Raw genomic sequence first — 17,061 nt, 5'->3', positions numbered from 1 at the left:
ATCTCCCTATGCTTATTATTCTCACCATTGGCTTTTCTGACGTCTCCACCAGGCATCCTTATCACCTATCACAGTCGACCTCACACTGAGGTTCATACCTGGTGGCAGTGCCATCCGCCTGGGCACCTGATAGAAATGTTTGGTCACATTTTTGTTGTAATGACTGGACAATGCTACTGGCATTTAGTGGGAGGAGGCCAGGGATGCTAAGTACCCAGCAAGATATGTGACAACATGCACAGCTGTCTGCCCAGAATGTCAGTAGCACCCCCATTAACAAACACTGGGCCTCTGGAATTAGCACCCCAGTTTTGGGTTGACTAAGCTGGCTCTTGACTTTGAGACTGGTTATTAATCCTGGATTCTTACAGTATGCTTCAGGTCTTCATCAGTGATTGGGCTGTTCTCTTCCTCATTTGGCTTCATCCTGAGAGGGGAGGAGTATTGCACAAAGAGAAATTTCACAAATGTGTTTGTCTTCATTTACCCTATTCCCTTATGTTGGGAAGCTGACACTGAGAAGCTTTAGGCAGGTTGGTAGATACTTGTTTGCCCAGATGTCTCCAGCTACAAAAGCGAAAACTCACTAGGCAAAGAAAAGGAAAATGAATGTTACAATCATTTTTTATTGCTGTTAAAATGCCTCCAAAGAGAAGAGAAAGTGAAACATCAATGCTGACTGATGTTACAGGATATAAATGTTGACTAAGGTGCTTAAGAATGCAATGTTTATATAAAGGACAGGGATGCCTGGGTGGCTCACTTGGTTCAGCATCCAACTTTGACTCAGGTCATGATCTCACGGTTTGTGGGTTCGAGCCCCTCATCCATCTCTGTGCTGTCAGCTCAGAGCTTGGGGCCTATTTCAGATCCTGTGTCTCCCTCTGTCTGCCCCTCCCCTCTTGCTCTTTCTCTCTTGCTCTCTCAAAAAAAAAAAAAAAAAGAAAAAGAAAGAAAGAAAAAAGGACATACGGAAAAGATTCCTGACTGATGAGACAACTGTTTTATCTTTTCATAAAGGATCAAATCACTTGCAGGAGATGAAGAGGAATGGCAATAAAGTGTCCAAGTGATGATTCCAAGAATAGCAGGAAAGAATGTAAAAAGTAAAGTTTGATCAATTTCAAGGTTCTGGTCCAAGATAATGGTGTAGGAAGATCCAGAACTACTTTCCTCCTACAAACACCAAATCTATAGCTATATATGGAACAATTTGCTTTGGGGGGAAAAAAAACCAAACTGAAAAAAAACTAGTGAAGCAGCCCCTTCATATCAGGCACATGAGAAGGAAACCATATAGAAGTAGATAGGAAAGGCTGAGACACAGTCTCACCATAAACCTCACCCCTGGTGTGGTGACCTACAATCGGGAAAGAACTCAAAACCTGGAGCTTCTCCTTGAGCAAAAAGGATTTGTTCCTCACTTTGGGCACCCTGACTTTGAAGATGGGCACCTGAGAGATGAGTCCCCAAAACATGTGGCTGTGAAGAAGAAAAGTCCTGAACCATGGAGGATGGGAGAGGTAGAGACCAGAAATTGACAGAAGTAGCAACCAAATTTACCTCTGTCAGTTAATTAAATACTTGAGTTTATTGCCATCTTCTGATCTACATGTGGAAAGTCTTATTTCGTTTTAGGTTAAAAAGATAAACCAAAAAAACCTACTCAATTTTTATCCATTTCATAAAATAAAAATAAGGTTTTTGATAAGGTTTATATCTACTTTAATAGAGTTCCAGATCAATATTTCAAAAAATTAATTAGAAGGTTATGATATAAGCAAATCTGACTTAAAACTATTGCAAACCTATCATTATTACACCCTATTATCTAGATTTTTACTGAAACAATGTGTCATGCCAAATATCTGAAATCATGTCTGTAATTATCTCCAGAAATGATTTGGCATAGCAATTTCTGGGAAAAAAAAATTGAACTATTTCCTTTTAATCTCTCCATTGGATTTTTTAAAATGAAGTGCTAAAAGTCTTGGGAGTGAATAACAAGTTATTTTATTTGAGTTTTTAAAGTTACATCTTGGAATGTTTTCAAAACCAAGACTCTTAACCTATTGTCAGGATAAGATAATAGGAAACTTTGCAAATGTCAAGGCAAAGGTCACATTTGGCACATTCTCCAGGTCTGATCAGCAGGCACTTTCTAATTTTTGTTGTCCCCAACTTACTTAAGCCCTAACACTCCTAGGATAGTTTGAAGATACGATGGCAAATTATATACTTCAGTTGGTTGCAATATGCTGCAGTTTTATTTTTTGATGTGTTCTCACATTCCTCATACTGTTATTTATAATTACATCTGGCCCACCAAATGTAAGCTCCATTAGATTTTTATCTCTGTATCTCTAGTGTCTAGAAATGGGCCTTGCCTAATAGTAGGTGCTCAATAAATGCTTATTGAAGAGATGAATAAGTTAATGGTTCATTTTCTTAATTATTTCATACTGCAAGTCTAGAGATAGAGATTACTGGAAGAATTTGGGCCAAACTAAATTTTCATGTGTACACTCCTCAGAGTCAACTAATGCCAAAGTATCAAGCATTCTGAACACTCTTGAGTACTGTGGGAAAAGGGCTAAAACATTTAACTATGCCCATGACCTCAGTTTCTTAGATAGTTTGCTTTAAAATAAAGGGATGTTGTAGAGTTCTTATTATATAGAAAACAGGGTCTATATTATACCATTTAATAAATCATCATTTATGATAAATGTCTGCAAGGCAACACACTTAAATTTTAATAACGTTACATTTATGAAAACTGGAATGGTGGAAATATACCTTTCCAAAAATTCAGGATAAAGCAACCATGTCTGAGGTTGTTTGTGGCCCTAAAATTACTCATGTGTCCTTTAATTTGCTGGGAAGATGGCAGACTGACCTAGGAAGAAGTGTTCTGAAATAAGTCACCAGGATGGCTGGGCACTTTACTGTCTGCTTGTTTCAATAGGTATTCCCAGTTGGAAGTGATTGATGCTTTGAGTGACCTCTCTGTTCCACTGGAGTCTGTTTTTGTCTTAGAAGCAGGGGTGAACCATTTCTGCCTTCTGCTTACTTTTTCCTGCTTATTTCCTTAGTCAGGCTTGGGGTTCTCTGTGTGCAGCTTTATAGTGATGTCTTTCCTCTAGTAAGTACTTGCTTTCTCTCTGGTGAGCTGTTTCCTCTCCATTCATTTTCATCTACTATGACTACTGTATTATCTTTGTCCCAAGTGATTCATAGTATGATTGTTCTTTAAAAAAAATCACTTCATAGTACTTTTCTTATTTTCAGCTTGCTTGTTAAAAGCTTTTGAAGTTGGTTATTTTCCTAGGCTTTCACTGATGTGGATTTTTTCTGGAAACATCTGTTAGTATAAATTATGCTAGACTTTTTTTTTTTTTTTTTTTTTTGCCATTTGAGTACCGGAATTCACTGCTACAGGAAAGATAGGATTAGAAGGAGCTTTATATCATTCATGCTTGGATTGAAATGTATTGAAATATATTTTGAACCTATTTGTATTTGAACCAAAATGTATTCTGAAATTAATACTTTGTAATAAATGGGCAGTGGTTGCCCCATTTTTTTGGTAGGTAACATACAAAATATGTTCAAAAAGCATGGCTATGGTATTGTAGAGATTGTCAATAAATAATTGGTGTGCTATTCTTGCATAGGGGCCATGCTGATATGCTCTGTATCATTCGAATTTTAGTATATGTGCTGCTGAAGTGAGCACAGGATTGTCAATAAATGATACTGACAATGGAACCTCCAGCCCTATAACCCAATACTTTTGCTTCAAACACACATACCTAGTTCCTGCTATCCATAATTGCAAAACCACATTGTCCTTAACTAATCAGATTGACCTGTATGTCTCCCTTCACCCTGCCTCTTGACATCTTAGTCATTAGAACACAAATACCACACATGAAATCACTTCTCCAAGAGCTCTCACTAACCACCCTATCTTAAATGCATAAGCTTAATTGGCCTTCTAACCTATTGTCTTGTGATAGATAATTGTCTTGAGCCATCAATAAGTTACTATTTTCTAGAAATCAAGAGTTAGTTTATGCTTCTTAATAGTCCAAAGTGTCATGTATTTCCTTGGGATGTTTTCTTTTTTTGTTTTGGCAATCAGTAAATACTTGGTGATTTTTTTAAAGGTAATTTATTTTGAGAGAGAGAGAAACAGAGAGCATGAGCGGGGGAGGGACAGACAAGGAGAGACAGAATACCAAGCAGGCTTCACACTGTGAGTGTAGAGCCGATTTGGGGCTCAAATTCATGAATCGTGAGATCATGACCTGAGCCGAAATCAAGAATCTGATGCTTAACCGCCTGAGCCACCCAAGCTCCCCAATATTTGGTTATTTTTAAGCTTCCAGTTGAACTAGACATCTCATGCTGTCTGTAAAGCAGTAGGTTAAAGGAGTAATGTGTTTTTGCTAATGGCACATGACTGTCTTTGTTGGTTGACTAATAGTCACTTTGGTGGTGACTGAGAGGTGCAGAGAAGCTTCTGCTAAGAAGCTAGAGAAAGGAGATACACAGTCCAGAGGAGCACAACCATTTCACAACTGTAGTTTTGTAGAGAGTTTACTCTTACTTGTGGGAAGCTTCATATTCGTGCTGACTGGAGAAGAGCTAGCAATTCCTATTTTACAAACACGATCTAGCCTCAAACCTATACACTGAGGTTTCTCCAGTCTCTAGATGACCTGGCATTCTAGTCATTGCTGTGTTATTGAGGGAAAAATAAGCAGGCTTTGGCATGGTGAACCCAACCTTCAACAGTTAGGAAGTCAGTGGAGAAACAATTTTCAGGGTCTACATCCAATTCATTACAGAAAATATTTACCGTAGTTCATTTGTTAGATTTTTCCCTTTAGAAATGATTTTTGGTTTCCATGATGACTGGATAGATTTTATTTATTAGCCAACATAATGAGCTGGTAGCTTGTTACAGAGAGCTACTTATATTAGCTATGTATTGTTGGGTAAGTTGCTTCTCTAATGATCAGGAACTTTATTTGGAAGGTGGACTTTTGGAAAATGTCAAGAAGAACTGGTGAATTGCAAGTGGAAAGGAGAGGGAATTACAACTTTTGCTTTCACTGAACAAGATGAAAGGAGGCAGATACTGCATACCTGACTGATGATGATAGACAATAATGGCGCCCCCCCCCACACACACAAAAGGACAAAGAATTAGAGAATTGAAGGTAACATGGGGCTGCTTGGTAAGAGAAAGGAAGGCATAATGTTAAAAAACTTATTAGTGGCGTTGCCCTCCCCATCTACAAGCTAAAGTATTCACATTGGGTTCAAAGCCCTAGAGTCCTTTGTGTTCCATTTGATCATGTGCTATATTTTCCTTCGAAGTGATGTCCTCAGCACTCTCCCTCTATATTCTTTCCCAAGGTGATCTTACTTCCATTATATCAGTTATTGTTTATTAACTACCCCAAATTTACATTTTCTACCAAAACCTCTATTTGAAACTGCTCACCTATATATCCAGTTGTCTTGTCAGCAACTTCACTTTGATGCCTTATAGGAGTATCAAACCAAAAAATGTAAAACTCATTCTATTATTTTCTGCTTGATAAATCTACTTCTTTTCTAGTGTTCTCCATCTCTAGAATATACCCTGTACTTCGTCCATGCCAGGGATTGTTCCTCCCCCTCCTTTGACATTTGGTCAAGCCAGATACCCTGATTTATTTTCATTCTCTCTCATTACCTTTCACGTATAGGGTAAGCTGACCTCCTAAATATTTCTGAATGTATCCTTTTGCTCCATCTCTGCTATCAGCATAATTCAAGCCATTATGATCATCTTTCACGTGAACAGCTAATTGGTCTCACCGTATCATTCTTTTCCCATTCCAATCCATATTGCAAATAGAAGCCACAGTGAGATTGAGAGACAGATCCTATTAAATTTGTCCCTGCTTAAAATTTGTTGATAGCATTTCATTTTTTAAAGATCTGCATATTCTTTTAATGAGAGCCACAAAAATGGTGGGCAATCACCTCTTGCCAGCCTTGTCTCATACCAGTCTTTCTTTCCCTCCCTGTATTACAGCCTCACTGCTCTTCCTTTCTGGTTCCCTAAATGTATCAAGTTCCTTCCCATATTAGAATCTGTACATGCTTCTTCCTTTATTTGGAATACTCTAAGGATTTTCTACTTCTATTCTGTTGTCACCTTAATTCAGACAGCTTCAAATGAGGACATCCTTGATGCTGTGGATTGAATTGTGTCCCCCTAAAATTCATATGTTGAAGCCCTAACACCCAGTGTGATGGTAGTTGGAGACAGGGCCTTTGAGAGGTAATTATGTCTAGATAAGATTATAAGAATAAGGCCCTCATGATGGAGTTAAGTCCTATATAAGAGAGATAGCAGAGAGTGTTCTGTTTCTCTGCCCATCTCCCTCTCTGTATCTGTTTTTCTCTCTGCCATGTGAAGACACAGCAAGAAGGCAGCTGTCTACAAGTCAGGCAGCGAGAAATTACCCAGAAACCAATACTACTGACACCCTGATCTTCAGCTTGCAGCCTACAGAATTGTGAAAAAATAAATTCCTATTGTGTAAGCCACCTATTCTATATTATTTAGTTTTGGCAGCCTGAGCTAATACACTTGAGTAGCCACAAACTAGTTAGGGTTCCCTTTTATACATTCTCAGCATCTTTGTACTTTTGTCTTTGTCTTCGTCTTCTCTATTGAATTTTAAGCTTGGTGAGGCCAGAGACAGGTTTTATTTTTCAACACTGTTCTATTTCCAGTCCCCAACACAGTGTTTGGCATATAAAAAACAATATGTTAAATGACATTTGTATGAAATATACAATTAGTGTACTTCCTTACAAAAGATAAGACTTCTATCTTGGTCTAAATTTTTTAAATAAAACCTCATCACAAAAAGGTATCCTTTCCTAGAGTCCTTTGTTTTCATAGATGGTTTCTTCTGTTTGATGCCACAACAATAATTTTAGCAAACAGACTAAGAAACCTGGCAGTGAGGGTTGGGTTACTGAAACCAAAAATCTTCATCAGGGCTCTTGTTCCTAGGAAAAATGACAGAAGGTGCCAGGGTTTAGTTTTCTCTAGGGTTTTACCTCCACGTTTTTATTTCTGCTTTGACACTTTCTTTGACCTTTATGTATAAGGTCTTTAAGGTGAAGGGTGGTATCTTTGGTATTCAGGTAATGATAATATCCAGCTCCATGTTTTGTGGACTATCATTATACCATTGGTCATCCCTTGCTTGTGAGTTTATCTAATAAGTTTACTAAAATGAGGCCCAGTTAACTCATTCTTAAAATTGTTAAAATTGTTCTTTTTAGAAAGATGGTTAAGGAGCCCAAAGTCCAGGTGTTGTTCAATGGACCTCAACATACCTTTGGAAAATTTATGGAAAAGAGCAGGGATGCTATAGCTTGACTGAAGATGACAAAATTTCTGACCAAGAGTGAGTTATCCTTTCTCCATTCTCTTTAGGAAATCTTTGACCTCTCATATAGAAATGTTACAACTGAGGAAGGATTATATACTCTCCATACTTAGAGCTCAACTTAAGTTGTCCTGTCAAGGCTTTGATATATGTATGTATATACATACATATATATATGTGTGTATATACACACATACATATATACACACATATATATGTATATCTTAGTTTATTAATGTTGCTGTAGTGAATTACCACAAACTTAGTGGTTTAAAGGAACACAAACATACTACCTTAAATTTCCTGATATCAGAAATCCAAAACAAGACTTACAGGTATAAAAATCAAGGTGTCAGCAGTGTTGGATTCATTGTGGAGTCTCCAGGAGAGAATCTGTGTTCATCTTCCAGAGGCTGCATGCATTCCTGGGCTTGTAGCCACTGCCTCCACCTTCAAAATGTACCATTTTGTCTTCTCCTTCCATCGTCATCTACCCCTTTCTGATCCTGGCCCTTTTGTCTCCCTCTTAATAAGGACTTTTGGCATTCTGTTGAGTTTACCTGGATAATCCAAGATAATGGTAATCTTCCTACCTCGAAGTCCTTAACTGAATTCTATCTGCAAAGAGGCCCTTTGCCATGTATTTTAACCTATTCAAAAGTTTGGGGATTAGTACATGAACATCTCTGCAGAGAAGGAAAGGAGGTGTTATTCTGTTTATCGTGGCAAAATAGATCTAACAACTTCATATTTCTAAAAGTGCCAGTTAGGATTTAATTCAAGAAGCAAAAGTTACATCATGCCTTTTCCTCTTGGTGCTTTACTGAAGGTCTCAATTTTCCCACATAATAATGCCATCATCAGCTGCTTATTATCAGTCTTTTCAGTTAGACACCTATGTTTGCTCAGATGAGAAGGGTAATCATTTGTTAGCTTAAGTTAGATCACTGATATGATGGAAACTACCTATGAACCTGTAAAGAGAGTTAAGACTTTTTTTTTTTTTTTTTTTTTTTTTTTGAGATTGGGGCACCTGGGTGGCTCAGTCAGTTAAGCGTCAGACTTCAGCTCAGGTTGTGATCTCACGGTTTGTGAGTTTGAGCCCCATGTCGGACTTTGTGCTGACAGATCAGAATCTGGAGCCTGCTTCAGATTCTGTGTCTCCCTCTCTCTGCCCTTCCCCAGCTTGTGCACGCTCTCTCTCTCTTTAAAAATTAAAATAAATTTAAAAATGTGACATTGTGCATTCTGTACTTATATTTGAAATTTAGGTGTATTATAACTAAAAAAACAATGTAAATTAGAAGGAAGTAAATGTAATCCAACTCAGCCTTCAAAACACATCCTAAATATTAGCTCTTTCATGAAATCAGTGCCAACTTCCCTGGGTGGAACTAGGTACTGCTCCCACCTTGCTGTGATAGCATGATGTGCATGACTCCATTGTAGCATTGACTACATTGATGTGTTGGTCTGTTTACGTGACTGTCTCCCAAGCTACCTGCAAGATACTCAAGGGCAAGGACTCTGTCCTGTTTTTCCTAGTGGTAATGCTGCCTAGAACAGTGTCTAACGTATACCTAGTGTATTGCTGATCGTTTGTGAGGCAATGAATTCTTTTGCAAAGAAGGATGCATCAGAAGCAGTATTTCTCAGCACAAAGCATATTTCAATACATGATCAGGACAGGTGCACAGGTACAGATTCAAGAGTATTGATAAAGAAAAGTATGCCTTCAGAGAAATATGATGGGTTATAAGCCTTTGAGTGAAAACTTAAAATACTATATTAGTTGAGTAGAAACTAGATCCAAATAATTGGAAATACATAGTTCTATAACTAGGTTTGGATGATCTGGATCTAACAAATTTATCCCACCAAGAATGTTTAAACTCAATCATAATTGCTTTCAGTTTACTTTTAAAATACCATGTCTTTAATTTCTTTAAGCTTTATAGATGTATAGCTGATATATAAAGATTGCATGTATTTAATGTGTACATTTTGATGAGTATGGACATATACATATAATATCCCCATAATCAAGGTATTAAACATATCTATAACCTCCCCAAATGTCCTTGTGTTCTTGTATGGGTGTGTATTTTAATGGTAAGAATACTTAACATGAAATCTAGTCTTTTAACATATTTTTTTTTTTTTTTTTGGGACAGAGAGAGACAGAGCATGAATGGGGGAGGGGCAGAGAGAGAGGGAGACACAGAATCGGAAACAGGCTCCAGGCTCCGAGCCATCAGCCCAGAGCCTGACGCGGGGCTTGAACTCACGGACCGTGAGATCGTGACCTGGCTGAAGTCGGACGCTCAACTGACTGCGCCACCCAGGCGCCCCTTAACATATTTTAAAGTATATGATACCATATTCTTAACTATAGGCACTATGTTATACAGGGTCTCTAGAACTTCCTCATGTTTCGTGATTGAAACTTTGTACCCATTGAGCAACAACTTCCCACATCCCCCTTCCCCAGCCCGGTGGCAACCACCATTCTGCTTCTATGAGTTTGACTATCTCAGATACCTGATATGTTACCATATATAGTATATGTCTTTTTGTTACTGGCTTACTTTGCTTAGCATAATACCTTCCAGGTTTATTCATGTTAGTGCATATGACTGAATTTCCTTTTTAAAGACTGAATAATATTTAATTGTATGCATATACCACATTTTCTGTATCTACTAATCTGTTGATGGACATTTAGGTTTTTTCTGTATATTGGCTATTGTGAATAATGCTGCACTGAACATGGGGCACAGATATCTCTTTGAGATTCTAATTTCATTTCTATTTAATAACTGCTTTCACTGCTTGGTTATTTAGCAGTTATCACACGGTTTCTTTAAACTCTGCTTCTTTTTTTTTTTTTTTCCAACGTTTTTTATTTATTTTTGGGACAGAGAGAGACAGAGCATGAACGGGGGAGGGGCAGAGAGAGAGGGAGACACAGAATCGGAAACAGGCTCCAGGCTCCGAGCCATCAGCCCAGAGCCCGACGCGGGGCTCGAACTCACGGACCGCGAGATCGTGACCTGGCTGAAGTCGGACTCTTAACCGACTGCGCCACCCAGGCGCCCCTTTAAACTCTGCTTCTTAGAGGTGTGAGCACCAAAAAAGCCTTTGTTATAGGTAGGGGTCCCTGAAGTCCCAGAATCTGGGTAATGGGGTGTGAGGGTCTTCAGCCACTATATTTTTAATAACTCTCCAGATCACCCTAGCAGATACTTTCTCGAACTCCTGAGAATATCATAGTGATTTCCAATACTGATTCAGTATCTGAATCACTTGTGGTGCTTTAGAAAAACAAGAATCAAGGAACCCACCTGAGATTCTTATATAGGAAGTCTAGAGAAGGGTTTGATTAACTTTGAAAAGTCTCATGGGGAATTGGATTTGCAGCCACTGTTGGAAACATATGGCTAAGTTTCAGCATTGGGTGACTGTTGTTCAACTGAGTGATTGAGAGGAGAGGACAGTATGAAGAAGCAGGTCTGAAATGGGGGGTATTAAAGCTATCATCCTCACAAAACTGTTTCCCACTTGTCAACTGAATCCTTGGTGTATCCAATGCCAGTACGTCTTTCAAGATGATGATTAAATGAAATAATGAATAAAATGAAACTAGAACAGTTATTCCAAAAAATAGGTACTAAATTACTATTGGTTTACCTCCTGTTGTTGTTGTTGTTGTTGTTGTTGTTGTTGTTAACTCATGTCTGGAAGGTGTAATAGGCTCTTCTGTGAGGGCAATGTTTTCTCCTGAAGGATAAGGGTCCTTATGCTTATTACATTTGTATTTTGTCACAAGTAGGAGGGGTCAAGTGAGTTACTATAATAAAGTGAGAGAGAAAGAGAGAGTGTGTGTGTATTATATGTACATGGTGATAACCATATGTAAATAGGCACAGAGATACACATATAACCATCCATCTACCTATTTGGCATTTCACTGCATTATTGTCAGCAGTCATTGGGAATTTCTTGGGGAATGATTCAGAAGTGATCAAATGGAAATGATACTCAAATTTTTCTCTTAAGGAAAAAAAAATTAAAGCTTTTTTTTGTTAAATATTTTTGAGGGGCAGAAGGGCAGAGAGAGAAAGAGCAAGCAAGCGCAAGCGAGCAGGGGGGTGGGGAGACAAGGGATGCAAAGTGGGCTCCACAGGTCTTGAACTCACGAACCATGAGAGCATGACATGAGCACAAGTTGTACGCTTAAGCAGCTGAGCCACCCAGGTGTTCCCCCGCCAAACAAAAAAAGCCATTCTTGTCATTTTCTCATAACTTATTAATCTAGGGGGAAAGCAACCATAAAAGGCATATTCAGAAAGCTAGTTGGAATATATTAGTTTTTCTTTCTCTAGGTCATTTTTTAAAACTTGGAAAAGAGCAAGATCTTGTGAGGCAGAAAATGAGAGGAAGAGATTTTTCTGTTTTTGTCTTTGGTCTCTTTAACTGTTCTCACGATGCTTCAGAGGCTCCTCTTCTCCCATCTACCCCTAAAACATTGCTGTTCCCAGGTCTTGATACACCCCATCCATTCTTCTTGGGTGGTGTAATTCACTCAAATTTTGCTTAAAATGTTGTATTTAATGACTCAAAATTTACGTATTCACCTTGGGGGCATGTATGTATACCAAACTTAGCATGTGTACAACTGACCTGAATATACATGTATCAAAATGGGCTCTATTTCCTGTATTTTCCAGCTCTGTAGATTGCACTTTTGTGTTTTCAATTACCCAAAGCAATAAACATGAAACCTTCCTAGCCAACTCCTGATCCTCATTTCTCACACCGAAGACCCATATTTTCTACTTGCTTATTAATTAAGGAATTTGAAACTGTCCATTCTCTTTTCTCCTTTCCCTTCCCTATCGCCTTAGTTTACACTCACAACATCTCATGTGGAATACCACAAGAATAAGTTTGATTCTTTCCACCTCCAGGATTGCAGTCTATCCTCTCGATTGATGGATGTGATTTTCCTAAAACCTAGATCTCATCATGAGATTCTCCTGCACTGTCTCCCCAAACTTCAATTACTTTCCATTGTCCATACCTTTAAGTCCTTAATTTGTCATATGGAATCCTACAAGTTTTGGTCTCTTGGTTTACACCACTGCAGACTTTTCCTCAATACTCACTGAACCTAAAACTCTAGTATTCTAAACTCTGTATATCCTCAAATACCTGAGGCTGTTTCATGTTTCCATACCACTGTGCATCCATTGGCTGCCTTAGCTTGTAGTGCTGTTCTGCCTTTCCCTCACTGCTGATGAACACCTTCTTATCTTCCAGAATCACTTCACACTACTCAGTGACAAAAAAGAATGAAATTTTATCATTTACAAGAACACGGATGGAACTAGAGTGTATTATGCTAAGTGAAATAATTCAGAGAAAGACAAATACCATGTTTTCATTCATGTGGAATTTAAGAAACACAACAGATGAACATAAGGAAAGGGAAGGAAAATCAGATAAAAACACAGAGGGAGGCAAACCATAAGAGACTTAAATGCAGAGAAAAAACTGGGTTGCTGGAGGGGTGTGTGTGTGTGTGTGGGATGGGTTAAATGGGTGACTAAGGAGGGCGCTTTTTGGGATGAGCACTGTGTATCATATATAAGAGATGAATTACTGGGTTCTACTCCTGAAACCAAGACTACATTGTATGTTAACTAACTTGAATTTAAAAAAAAAATCACTTCATGGTCAGCTTCATTAAGGATTTGTTAAGACCCCATTCTCCAGCGGAATTGAGTAATTCCATCTTTGTGCTCATGCTTATACCACATTTTTTCCCCAAAAGTGATGGACCATATGAGTGTAGTGGAGATGCTGTGTGTTGTCACATCTCGGTGTTCTGATTGAGTATACGTATGATTCTCCTTTAATATCCTGATCTAGAACTGTGTATCTCCACTGGCATTTTCCCAGAAATTTATTTTCTACCAAACTAAAGGGAGTGTTCCAAAATACTCTTAGTACTCTGCTTTAGGAAAAACCAATTCAAGTTCACAAAGTACACAAATTAGTGTCTGCTTACTTAGGTTTATTACCAAACACTGACTAGAGTACATATTTGGCATCCAGCATGCCAAATGTACTGGGCTCTGGAGTTTAAAAGTTCAAAATACACAGTCACTCCCTTCAGAGAGTGTAGTCTAGAAGAAATGAATGGGGAAATTCATTAAACAAAATGATATATTTCAGGATTTCTCCTAGCTTCAACTTTATGAAGACCTTTTAATGTGTATTTTGAGTTATGTAGCATATTTTATGCATGTTTCTGGTTTGGTATGTCAGACTCATAAAATGTGCCACAGTTATAGATACTATAGAAGCATTATTCCAAATTGAGGAAGGAGGAGGTTTATTTTCTCCCATTTGGATTACGTACAGTTCAAGTTCTCAGTTTTCTAGAGCCACACTGATTTCAGAAATGGCACTGAACAGAACTATCTTAACTCAACCTTGTCAACTTGCCTGTGACACTTGAAGGCACTAAAAGCCTCGACCATCATATCCAGCTATTTGTTAGGTGCTGCTCACTGTATCTAAAATCCTCAAATTAGGGCAAGCCTCTTACTGAGCAGGAGGCAGCACTGTGGGCACTACAGGCTACTCACTAGCCACTGCCTAATGGCTATTTCTAGCCCATGAATCCTGGAAGAGAGATAAGAATGATACTCATTACTTGTATGTTCAGTTCTGTACAGCATGCACTGTGGATAGGTTAGAGAGATACCAGAAGCAGAGAAACTGTCCTCTCACAGCAGCTGTAACAAGAAAGTGGAAACTTACAAGGGTGACTTGGTTCTTCCCTGCTGTTAGCTGATTTCCCTTAGATACGTAAAGTTACTTGGGGAACATCATTTAGCAGTATTAACCAAATGCTGGCTTGGCACCTTCCTTCAGCCACTGTCTTCAGGGCTGGTACCCAAATATAGAATTTGAAAGCTCATAGTATTTCCAGATATGAACCTACTAAGTTAGTGATCATTGGCTTCCACTGTATGCCAGCCACTTTGCTAGTAAATAAGCTTTGCAGTCATTTTTTTTTCTGACATGTTGGCCACCTCCCTGAGCTACAGATCCCTTATGTAAATGAATCATACAAGTCTGTGTGGGAGGTTGGTATCTCCTCAGCCCATCTCTGAGCCTAAGAAATCCCTTCTTTGTCAAGTATCTGCATTTGACACAGTCCTTAATTCCCTTCCAAGGTCTTCCTCCTCCTAGCCTAGGGGACTTTTCGTCATGGAGGTATACAGCTTTGGCATTTCTCATCCTGTGCCCTGCCCACCCCTTGCCAAATCTACAGGGAGTCCTTTCTGTTTCTCCAGCTAAGAGAGACTTTTAAAACTCAAAGCCAAAAAATGAATCCTTTTTTGTTTGTTTTGGTGTCATCCCTTACTTGAGCCAATGGATGCAGAATGGCTTGACTGACTAAATGGAGCAAAGGCCAAGGGAAATAAGAAAATACATATGTTTAAAAAGGCTTATTTACATAAAATATTTTTCTATTCCTACAAATTGTTTGGTGAGCCTGGAATTTGAACAAGAGATTTGATAGCCTTATTGGATATTCTGTCTAGATAAGAAGGAGACCTAATAAGACATGACTTCTCTGTAAGTCTGGCAAATCTTCAGTGACTGTGATGGCCATATACCTCTCTTCCATAATCATTAATTGGACAGGCACTCACAACTTTTTCTGCATTTACTCCCTGACTCTTGATGCGTTTGCATTCTAAAGATATGTCAACACCAGAGTCTCCTTGCTGTCTGTGTTGATACCAAAGGCACCTACCTCTTTTTCCATTAAGTAGTAACATCACTACTTTTGCTTGTCTAGAATTAGAATTAGAGATTTCTCTAATTCCCTGAATTTTGAGTCCTTTAGAAATCTTGACTCTGGTCACATCCCTTCTTGAATAATGTAGTGATGTTTAACCTTACGTAACAAAGGTAAACCATAAAGAAAATCTGGCTTTAGAAGCATGGCAAATATTTGGTTCCACATACCTTCTGAAATTTGAACTTTGGGACTGGAGCATTACTTACCTAACAGTTCTAAATCAGTAAGTGAAAACTGCTCTTTCGGCTCACCATGGCTCACACTCTGCAAGCTAAAGGAGTCCATACTCCCGATTCTGGCTAAGCATCAAAGACCAGCAGAGAAGTCACTGTAGACACTTACAGCATGCATTCAAAATGGAGTCCATGTATCGTGTGAAACTGCAGAAGTCAACTAAAAGTGGAATATGGTGGGAGTTGGATTTTGTTTCTATATGTGTTCATTACTGTGACTCCCTTAAGGCCAGGAAGTAAATATTATTCATCTTTGAATTCCCAACTCCTAATAGGAAAAAAGGTGTCTGACAATAGGATGCACCAAATCACTGTTTATGTAGGTAGGTTGAGCTCAATCATTTTCCATACTTAAAACATTTTTCATTTATTTATCAAATCTTTACTGACTACCTACTATGTAATAAATGTATTAGGTACTTAGGGTTACCAGGGGAGCTCAGCCCACGAGTTTAAGAACTTCATAACCTGAAGAGGCTGATAGAGTGAAATTGAAAGAACATTTTTTTTAAATAGTTTTTTATGTTTATATTTATTTTTGAGAGAGATGGAGCACAAGTGGGGGAGGGGCAGACAGAGATGAGACACAGAAGCAGGCTCCAGGCTCTGAGCTGTCAGCGCAGAGCCAGATGTGGGGCTCAAATCCATGGAATGCGAGATCATTACCTGAGCTGAAGTTGGGAGCTCAACTGACTGAGCCACCCAGGTGCTCCAGAACAATTAATTTTTGAATAAAGACTTGGACTCTGTTGATCTTATCAGCTGGGTCACACTGGACACATCACTTGCCCTCTCTGGTCCCATTTCTTCACCCAACAAAAAAGTATAATAACTACTACTTCACAGGATAGTAATAAAGATTAAATGAAACTGTATGGGATAAATTTTATTTTCAATTATCATAATTCTCCAACTATTTCTTCATCACTACCCTATAAATAAATAGGACAAGAAACAGATTTGACTCAGATGAGAACAGTGTGGTTCAGTGAAGTTGAATAATGTCTTCAGGCTCATACAGCTAGGAAGTAGCAAGACAAGACTCCAAACTAGTGTTTGTAGAATGAGAGCCATTTCCCTTTCACGTCTCACCTCCTGGGGCTTAGATTCTATGATGAAAGTCAGTCACCTTCCCTTAGTGTACTCTTGGTCATACCAATCATAACTTCCAGGTGAGGTCTTACTCCAAGCTTCCCCTTTCATAACAGATTGAGAATCTTCCTGATCTTGTCTTGGTCTCCTTCCATGGGCTCCTGGGCTTTTATTTGTTGTGAATGGTTTGGAAGGGACAGAAATGTACTTGGTCAGGCTCAGGTTCTGGAAGCAATCTGCCTTGACTTCAATGGTTTTCCTGTTGTCAGTGTGCCCAGAAGACTAAAGCAATGGGTCCTCCCAAAGAAGGAGCAGAATAGATGGGTTTCACATGTAATTGACTGAAATTGGAGATCCCCAGGCTTCCATCATTCACGAC

General features: G+C 38.7%; 1 protein-coding gene and 1 non-coding gene across 16 annotated transcripts in view; one reads left to right on the top strand and one right to left on the bottom strand.

Moving 5' to 3' along the window:
• Positions 1 to 17,061, top strand: part of DLG2 (discs large MAGUK scaffold protein 2) — a 2,072,859-nt gene that overhangs the window by 722,696 nt on the left and 1,333,102 nt on the right. The window lies entirely within an intron of this gene.
• On the bottom strand, positions 3,637 to 3,739 carry LOC128776299 (U6 spliceosomal RNA). Its single transcript, XR_008421380.1, has one exon. It is a non-coding gene; the product is annotated as a U6 spliceosomal RNA (small nuclear RNA).

Source organism: Panthera pardus, unplaced genomic scaffold (genome assembly GCF_024362965.1).
Source record: "Panthera pardus isolate Hobbes unplaced genomic scaffold, ASM2436296v1 HiC_scaffold_12, whole genome shotgun sequence".
In the NCBI taxonomy this organism is placed as follows: Eukaryota; Metazoa; Chordata; class Mammalia; order Carnivora; family Felidae; genus Panthera; species Panthera pardus.
The sequence above is the reverse complement of the archived record's forward strand: the minus strand, read 5'-3'. Positions and strand labels throughout refer to the sequence as shown.